At 39.0% G+C, this 9691-nt stretch overlaps 1 long non-coding RNA gene across 1 annotated transcript in view; it reads left to right on the top strand.

Moving 5' to 3' along the window:
• Positions 1-7329: 7329 nt before the first annotated feature.
• Positions 7330-9691, top strand: part of LOC106937379 (uncharacterized) — a 5968-nt gene continuing 3606 nt past the window's right edge. Inside the window, exon 1 of the long non-coding RNA XR_001422380.1 lies at positions 7330-7416. This is a non-coding gene — a long non-coding RNA (uncharacterized LOC106937379). The remainder of the gene's footprint in view (positions 7417-9691) is intronic.

Below are 9691 nucleotides of genomic sequence, written 5' to 3'. Positions count from 1 at the left end.
TGGATGGTTTGTGGCTTCGGCCCACCGTGTGTTACCGTGTCGTAGAGGATGTGTTTCCATCTCTGCTGTTGTGCTTCTAGTTTCATCCTCAGAAATACTTCCTGTCTGTTACAAACATCAGCCTCTGTATATCAAAGTTTTCTCCTTATCTGGCCGTCAGTGGAAGTGACTCAAGATTTACATTTGTTTAGTTTTTATTTTTGACTCCGGTGAAGATGGTGACATATGAAGTTTAATTATCATGTTTTTTCTTTCAAAGCTGCCAATCGCCACACTTTGAATATTGTGAAAAGAAAATGAGCGTTTTGTTTCCTTCTATCACAGCGTCACACTGATCACATTGATCAGTCCTGGAAGCTACAGACTGAGTAAATAGATGAACGACTGCAGTGTTTTCCACTGTGTTCTGTGACTACACATTAAATGATTTCTTCTTTTTGTAACGGCTGCAGATTGATTGTTAATAATTTGTTTGTAACACAGTTATGCATCATTTACTTTCATTCAACTCTGAAGATAATGTGCATATTAGCAGGTCGAGTCGTAATTTGAAAAACAAAAAGTTGCACAAAAATTGTACAAGCATAAAGATAAGTGTAGTAGGTAGAACTGCTACTGCGTTCGGTGTGTGATGTCAGTGAGGTGTGTACATTTAGCTGGTGACGAACTTCTTTTCTTCATTCTTTCTTGTACTACTTCAACCTGTATGTCTTTTAAAAAGACAGTTGGTGGAGTACGTATCAGTTGTTTTTGTATTTTTAATACAATAATTGTAAATATTGGTTATATTTTTGTTCAAATGTAAAATGTTTATGCCTCAACATCCAGTTTATATGAAGCTGGGAATCAATAAATACTGCATAAAGACTCAGTTCTAAATGCCCTATTTATTTTCCTCCAGGTTTTCACCCTGATAAAAACGTTGTTACTAATTTTCTATCTGACCACATTGTGTCAGAATTGAAACATTTTCTTCCCAGTTTCATTTTCTTGCTCCGTATTGTTTTGTGCAGGTCCCACATCTCCATTTTTCATTTGGCTTTTGTTATTAGCAGTTTCATTTTTAATAAAACAGAGAAGCTGCAGATCATTACAGTACAAAGCTTATTACTTCTGGGCAGCTTTTTATTACTCCTGCTTTCCTTTTACAACAGCTTCCAGATATTTTATTTTGAGAGGAAATGGAGTTAAGGAGTTGACTGAAATTACTTACAGCAACATTTTATTTCAAACCAGATTTTTTTCACACAATGTAAAAATAAAGTTGTTTTTAGGTCAGTTCAGATTAAAACGGTCAAGTATCTATGATTGAGATTTGGGGCCATTATTGATACAAGAAAAACAAATTGGACGAGTAAATTTCTGCCAAAAACCACGTCCCCCAAAAAATGACATGTTTATAAGAAAAAAAACTTGGAAACTGTTTAAAATTTGTACACTTATAAGAAAAAATAATAATTTTCCTGACCCTCTGACGTAGGGTCAGAAATTTCCATCCATTTTCTTTACACCCTTGTCCCTTAGTGGGATCGGGAGGTGCTGGTGCCTCTCCAGCTATCGTTCCAGCCGAGAGGCGGGGTACACCCTGGACAGGTCGCCAGTCTGTCGCAGGGAAACACAGAGACACAACCATGCACACACACTCACACCTAGGGACAATTTAGAGAAACCAATTGACCTGACAGTCATGTTTTTGGACTGTGGGAGGAAAACCAGAGTACCCAGAGAAAACCCACCCATGCACAGGGAGAACATGCAGACTCCATGCAGAGAGACCAGGGAATCGAACCCAGAACCTTCTTGCTGCAAGGCAACAGCTCTACCAACTGCACCACTGTGCAGCCGGTCAGAAATTTGTAAGAAAAAAAAATACATTCATTTCAGACGTTTACTAAGACTTTAAAATCAGATATTTGAGACGAAAACGCCAGTTGTCCTCTAAGCCTGAGGTGGTAAATGTAGGTCTAAACGGTTTCAGAACATCTCTGGTCCAGAGTTGATGCAGCCATGATGCCGTTTCTTCATCTCGGTCTGAGGTGAGTATTCTGGATCTCATCGAGGCATCCATGGTGAGTTTGATGTCGTTCTGATGCAGGAAAAGAGCCCAGATTTACCTCAATCATTGTGGAAAGTAACCAAATGTGCATCTCTATATTTACCACTTCAGCCTTGGAAGACTTCTTATTGCAAATGTCTGACTTAATTATCTCTTTTTTTTTTTTTTTTTTTGGCTTATGCAATTCTGACTTTGTATTATCTGAAAATATCTATTTGAATGTAAATTTATGCTTTTAGTCATGGGAATTGACATTTTCCATGATGATGAAAAATTAGAAATGTTTCTTGTAAAAATGTGATATCAGTCTTAAAATGTCTTAGTTCCTCTGCAGTCAGTTATTTGCTTGACACTCAGAGTTTTATAGAATTATGTGCTAAACTGTATTCTTAGAATCATTTTCTTTTTGCTTCCAGGCTTTAACATCCTAACTTGACTCGAGATGCTTCTTCAGTATTTCTTCTTTATGTTCCCTCCTCATGATGCTGCCAACACTGTGCTTTAGATGTGATGCTGTTCACAGACTTGTACGTTTCCTCCTTTCTCCTCCTAATGCAGCAATGGTTTTGTAACCAAACACTTACCGAGCACATGGCATGTCTATAAAAATCATGCTATTTGTCCATTTGTAAACTGTAACCTGGCTTTTTATTTGTCCTTTAATGGTTTCCTCATCGCTGAGTCGCCTTTCAGCTCATGTTGGCACAAGGATCATTGCAGCCATTTTCACGTGTCAGTGTAAAGGGCCCTTGGCCAGCAGTAGCTAATTTGGATTTAAAAAGACAAGAGGCCCTGAAACGGCTCATTCTGAAAGGAGCTAAAAAATAGCCAGAACTGAACAGACTAAAATCATATGCTTTGTATGATTTATAGCTCTATCTTAACTTGTTCAAGAATGTCACCTTTAAGATGTACCTCTGTTTTGACCACCAGAGGGCACTGTTTCCCTAAATGTCATATTTTCAAAATGTTCAGGATGTCCAATGTATTTGATTAATTCCCATTCTTTGATGAAGCTGGTGGTAGTCATAAAAGCTCTCCCCCTCTATCAGTTGTGCTGACGTTCCCTCCGCTGCAGCGCGGCGCCTCAGCTTCTTGTTTATCGGCGCTGGCTCAGATGGCGGCGATGCCCTGCTCTCCAACGGTTTGACATTCTGACTGCAGCTGGTCGACACCATATCACAGCTCGACATTTCCAGTCCTCATGAATAATGCAATCCCATCGTGTTGCTTCCCGTTAATGCTGAGCCCAGGGCCCCAATTTGTCACACTCGACAAAAAAAATAAATAAATAAAATAAAATAACACACAACCCAGCTGCGAAATGAGGGGAAAAAGCTCAACCCTTTAAATAAGGGTAGAATATCAACTTTACTCACTATTTTGGGACTTCACCGAACCTTTGCAACTATGATGCAGAATTTAACCGGCCTTCTAGAAGCATTCTTGCTCAACATTACAACCTTCATTGATTTTATGGGGATTTTATGAGACACACCAACACAAAGCACTGCATTTGTATTCCGACCTCTTTTCTCTGAAACCCTGAAATGAAATTGGGTGCAACCAACTGCTTTCAGAAATCACGTAATCAGTAAACAGAGTCATCAACTTATCTCTGTTTAAGCAGAGTTAGGCTCTAACATCTGTCGACTGGACAAACCTGGCCAGAAGAAAAGTCGACAATGAAACAGGAAAGCTTATCACAGTGGATAGGAAGATGGATGGAGCTAAATGTAGAATAATCCTGGAAGAAAACCTGTTGGAGGCTGCAGAAGGGTTGAGGTGGATGTTCACCCTAAACATCCAGCCAGAGGTGCAAGAAAATTGCTTGGATCAATACAGAATTATGTGTTAGATTGACCTAGTCAAAGTCCAGACGTAAATTCAATCGAGAATTTGAAACATGTCACAAACTAAAATATGTATTTGCTGTAAAGGCTGCAAAATATGATTCTACAAAGTTCAATCCACCAATGAGTGGAATAAAAAAACATGCAACATATTTAAATTCTGAATTATTTATGACACAATGTAGTATTTTTCTGTCATTATGTTCTACTTGGTCTCTCCCGTTTTTAATAATGTGTTGGGCAGTTTTCAACCCAATTCCAGTATTTTCTTGAATCTCCTTAGATATTTTTTCTGTTTGCTGCCAGTGATTTGATCGTTCTGAAGCATTTTTTCTCAGGGTTGTTTAAGAAACAAGAAGCTACTCATTCCATCACCTGGAGTTAAATAACATGTTTACAAGCTGTAACTATAGGAAGCTCAGACCTATTCAGTTACATTCAGTTGATTACTCTTTTTTTGTCCAAGTAGAGCATAAAGGATAAAAAAAGACAGGTTTAAAAATACTATCAAGTAATTTTTTGTGATTTTAATTTTTCTTGGGTGATCCATTCTTAAGATGTTTTCATCTTTTATACTTTGGGAGAAATAAATGTACCAATTTTGTCCAGATCCAGTTTATTTATTTCTAGTCTGCAGGTAACAGCTGGTTATTTGTATTTTCCAGGAAAGCCGTTTATTTCATTACAATAAAAGCCTGCAAGGCTTGAAAATGACGCATCCTGGCAAAAATAGCTTCTTTTTTTTCTTCCTCCAAACAAACACATCCAAAGCTTTGACAAATCATGCTTTCACTGTGATAAAGTATCTGAAGGGAGGAAAAAAATGACTCTCCCTGCAGCCGCCTGCTGTGGAAAGATAACTGTGACTGACATGAGACTGCATGTGGAACTGCAACAACGGAAAACACACCCGCCATCAAGTTTAGGAGGAATCACTGCAGCAGTCAGCGTCCAACACTACAGCCGCCACCAGACTGCAGTCAGAGGTGGGAGGTTTATCACTCATCCGGCTCAAGGACTGTGCTTTGTTCCCACTGACACCAGGGGGCACTGTTTACCACAAAATGCTGCCAGGTGGACCTGTCCACTCTTTCCCTGGGCAGCGGACCTTATCGAGGGGTAGCAGGCGGCCAAACGGCCTGTGTAGATAGCCAGCTGGTTATTTGTGTGAAGCCCGGGCCCAGAGTTGTCGACCATGTTCAATTGCAGCAGCTGCAGGTCATATTATGGGGCTGTCTGGGCTCCTTTCATGGTAAATTGGATGAAGGCAGTTGCAGTGAGGGCCGAGGGGAGTGGAGATGTCACCGCCTGCACAGAGTTTGTCTGGACTCAGCGGGTCTGAACAGAACCTGAAAGACAATTCAGTTTAAGGCCGTCAGAGTCAGAGAATTGAGAGAAAGGAAGATTCATAAAAGCTGCTCTGGCCAGATGCCTTCCTGACCAACTGTCTGTGATAAATCCACGGGAGGTCAGAATGAGGGTGAAAACATGCTCACTATGTTTAGAAATTTGTTTTGATTAGAAAAATATTTGTAAAAGTGCCCATGCTGCTTTTATCACACCCATCTTCACAGGTAGGGGAATGTAATTTAATATCAGCATGAGTTATTTTTAATTACCGCTGGTGTTTTCTCTGGGCTTTAATTTCAGATTATTCTGAAGCCTGCTGTTAATCCAAAGCTATTTGTTTACTTGTTTATTCATTAATTTCCACCAAAGTACTTACTAATCTTCCTGGGCTCCAGTTGATGAAATACCAAAAATCCTATACTAAGATTAGTCAAATTTTACAAATTACATACATGGAACTGGATTTAACAAATGCAATTTCAATGCTCTTTTAAAAGAAAGTGTACTGTTTAAATCTGATGTTTTAGGTAATTTGTTCTGTGGAGAAAATATTTTTGTGACAAGTTTGTCTTTGTATAGTTCACTAATTTAGTCTCACAAGAGTTTCTGGTAAAATAATTATTCATTGATTCAGGTCTCCCTGTTAATATTACTTTGTTATAAACATGAATAAATCATACAGGAACCACAACAAAGTGTGATGCATTTCAGAACAGACAACACTAAGCAAGCAGCCTTATTATGGACGACCTGCAGCCTTGACAAATCTGAACTTGCATCAAATCTTTACAGTTATTTCGTTTTGCCTTGAAATTGGCCGGTTCAGTTTACTTTCCACTATCTACATTTAACAGTGTTTTTAGATAATCAGCTCCAAACCAGGTGGGTGTTTTTTTTTATCGAACATCAATCACATTTCATCTGCTGTGAAATGAAATATGATTCATGTTTTCTTGTGATGTGCTGCTGGTGCTGCTCTTCCCTCAGCTCTGCCTCTTTGGCTCTTGAATTTTCCTTTTTGTGGAAGATGAGACGATAGTGAGATCCGCCTCTGACAGAGCACCTGCACATGTACAGCGATAAGAAGAGGGAGGCGCCCAATAAACGGAGGGGACTATCTATCTATCTATCTATCTATCTATCTATCTATCTATCTATCTATCTATCTATCTATCTATCTATCTATCTATCTATCTATCTATCTATCTATATCCGTCTGTCCGTCTGTCTCTATGTATCTAATCTGATTAATCCCATAAATAAAAATAAATATCTTTCTTCAGGCGCTCTCTGTTCTCTCTGAACGACTCACTGGAACCCACCAGCCCATGCACTTCTGTCCTGTTTCTTTTATCATTCATGGTGTTTGCAGGAAAATCACTGAGGAGGAAAACTTCCTCTCGCTATCTGCCGTGGAACGGAATAAAGGTCTGGAATTACAGAGGACAGCGCTCACATGCAGAACTTCAATGTTCAGCCACAGTTTTGGCTCAGAAGAAGTGGCATGTTGGATTTAAAACAATGTTTTTTAAAACCATTTTAAAGACGCCTTAAAGTGGAGAGGAAATAAACAACAACCTAAACAATTCCTTTAGAATGAAACTGAAGCTAATTTATGCTTAAATTGATCAGAGTTCCTCTGAACATCTTACTGATGGGCCGTGAGGTAAATATACCAAGACACAGAGAACATATTCTGTTAGCCACTGGACTGAACTCAGTAAAGTGAGAAACACTTGTAAGGGTCACCCACTGTTCCGTATGGTAGAGGCCCTGTGATGCTGTGGGACTTTTTCCCTTCAAGACACAGATGTAGGAGTGCATCTAAAATCAACAATCCAAACAAATTCAAAGTGGTGTCTTTTTATGGAAAATGAAATTTAGAACGATGTTTGTAAGAGCTACTGAAAATAATGTTTATGGACGTCGTCATCATGCAATTCTGACTTCTACCAGAACATTGTTACCTTGGGTCTGATGTCAAACCCAGCTCGGATTTCAAACTTCCCAGGTAACTTGAATGCAGCATCAGCTCTGAGCATGCTCCTTTCCCAGCTGCTCTGCATTCCCTGATTAGACTCACCTGGTTCGTCCATCACATCTCCTTTGATTCTAAGCTTCCTGGTTCCCAACTCCTGGTCTCATCATGTTTTAACTGTAAGTTCTGAATTTCACTCCCATCAGTTTCTTCATTTAGTTCGTTTATCAAACCTCATAACATGACAGAAGGGAGGGGGTGGGGGGGTTCTATATTGGCTTATCTTAAACACTTTAAAGAAATATCTTCATTTTTCAGTGTGTTTTTCAGCCCATCTGTCCTTTTACATTTGAAAGAATTGCAACAGGAGGAGAGCAACAACCTCTTTTTTCCTTAGATTTAAATAGAAATTATGATTAAATGAGTATTTTCTCAGCTTTTACCTTGTTTTGTGCACTGGATGTTGTCCATGACCTCCTCAGTGTGCGATGTGGCATCCAGAGCCTGAGGACGTTCATTAACTGCTAAATGTCCTTTAACCTGACGGGTTTATTCTAATAAATGAAACTGTGTCCAGCAGATTTGTTGAAGAAATCACTACTGAGGGTCAAATGTTGCCATTTTGAGCAAAACAACTCATAAACGCTCTACTTTTAGTTTCTATCCAGGTCGATTTTAAATCGTTTTCTTGATCCCAGTTGGTAATTAGTTTTATATTCTGTCCTTAAAATCCCTAGTTTATCACTAGAAACCTGTCTTACAGCCGTGGTTAAAAGTGAACATGCAGGTAGAAATGTCAAATTAGTTGTAGAATTTTAATAGTTTGTATTTTTAAATATTTCTTCTTCTAGGATTTGCTTGGTTTGGTGTGGAATGAAAATGAATCACAGCAGCTGAAGATGTAATGTTCAATTTCAGTGCAATTTTGGTCCTCAATCGAACCGAGTCAACCGGACTATCAGCTGTGAAAACATCCTAAATATATTTTCACGAGGCTGTAAGTCAGTAATTTTGACACTTTGACCGAGACAGAATTCACAGATTTTTTTTTTAAAGATCAAAAATACATGCTGACGATGAATGATGTGAACTGAACTCCTGAAAACGTAAACAATAAACTGAATGACTTAAAGGCCTGTATACAGGAAGGAAACCCAGTTCTTATCATCGTTTTCAACACACATCAGCATAAAGCCTCACACCTCGGTTAAAGACTTTTCGCTGTAAACACATGACATTACATTCTGTGTAATGGACTATGTGTAGGAAGCATGAAAGTCCATAAATGACTCATTTCCTTATGTGTTCTCACACGCTGCGTTCCCCTCCTTTCATCAACCCCAGAGGATCCCGTTTGATTTCTATCCAAGCTGTAAATATAGCTGACGGCCACGCTTTGAGATGCCCTGAATTCAGATGGATCGTTTAAGGGAACAACCACCCATGGATTCACTTACAAACCTGACTCACAATAAGCTCGTTGGCATGCAGAGCGAGGGGGCTGGCCCTTCATCTCAATGTCCTGAATGGGCCGAGTTTTATTAAAAGGTTTCAACCTACTGAGGGGGCAATTTTTAACAACAGAAAAATAGTGTAATAGGCCCATTAACAGGTGACACGCCTTGATTTACGACCGCACAGGCAGTGTGCTGATTTATTGGAATTTTAAATGTGTTTTGTATGAATAATACAGCGCCGGCCGGGGACTGTTGCTGAAAATGTCAAAAGTGAAACTGTTAATGCCGCAATATCCAATTTCTCCGTGGGGATCATTAAACTTCCATTAATCTTCTCTTTCAATGTTGCCGCAGCGTAAGCAAAGATTCGTAATTTATTAATAACCTGAAAGATAATCCGGCGTGACATTTACAGCAGGCGCCTGTTTTACAGATGATGGTGAATGGAGAAAAGTTTGCAGAGTTTGGAGCCGATTTAACCACATCAGAAGAGTTGGGGGGGGTATCCGACACGTTGAATTATTTCCTGTTTGGTATTATCTGAGGGAGCATTTCAGATTCAATGCAATGCCAAACTGAAAGATAAATATCAAATGAGCAGTAGGAAAGTATTTGCTCAATAATTTAAAATTACACGTGGGTTTACATAAATATCATGGAATATCTTTTCAAGTTTTTATTGATATTTTGAGGATTCTGGTCGACATTAAATATTTCTCCTACAGCTTCTAAGAAAATGAGAAATTGAAAGGATTTCATTACAGCAGGTTGGGAATGGTTGAATAGTTATGTAGAAGACTCATGACAAGCTGACAGAGTGCTGCATCCAGCATGCTTATGGAAAGTTGAGTAGAAGGAAAAAGTATGGCAGAAGATGTATAAAAGCAGCTGCTGGCAAGTTTAGGGAGATGAAACAGGGTTTCATTTTTCATCCATGTTTTCACCATGTCACAGATTAAAACTAAATATTGAGACATGGTCACAAATATTTAGCTTG

The sequence above is a fragment of the Poecilia latipinna genome, unplaced genomic scaffold (assembly GCF_001443285.1).
Source record: "Poecilia latipinna isolate Pla-1442-1.1 unplaced genomic scaffold, P_latipinna-1.0 Scaffold2330, whole genome shotgun sequence".
Taxonomy (NCBI): Eukaryota; Metazoa; Chordata; class Actinopteri; order Cyprinodontiformes; family Poeciliidae; genus Poecilia; species Poecilia latipinna.
This window is presented reverse-complemented; position numbering and strand designations above follow the sequence as displayed.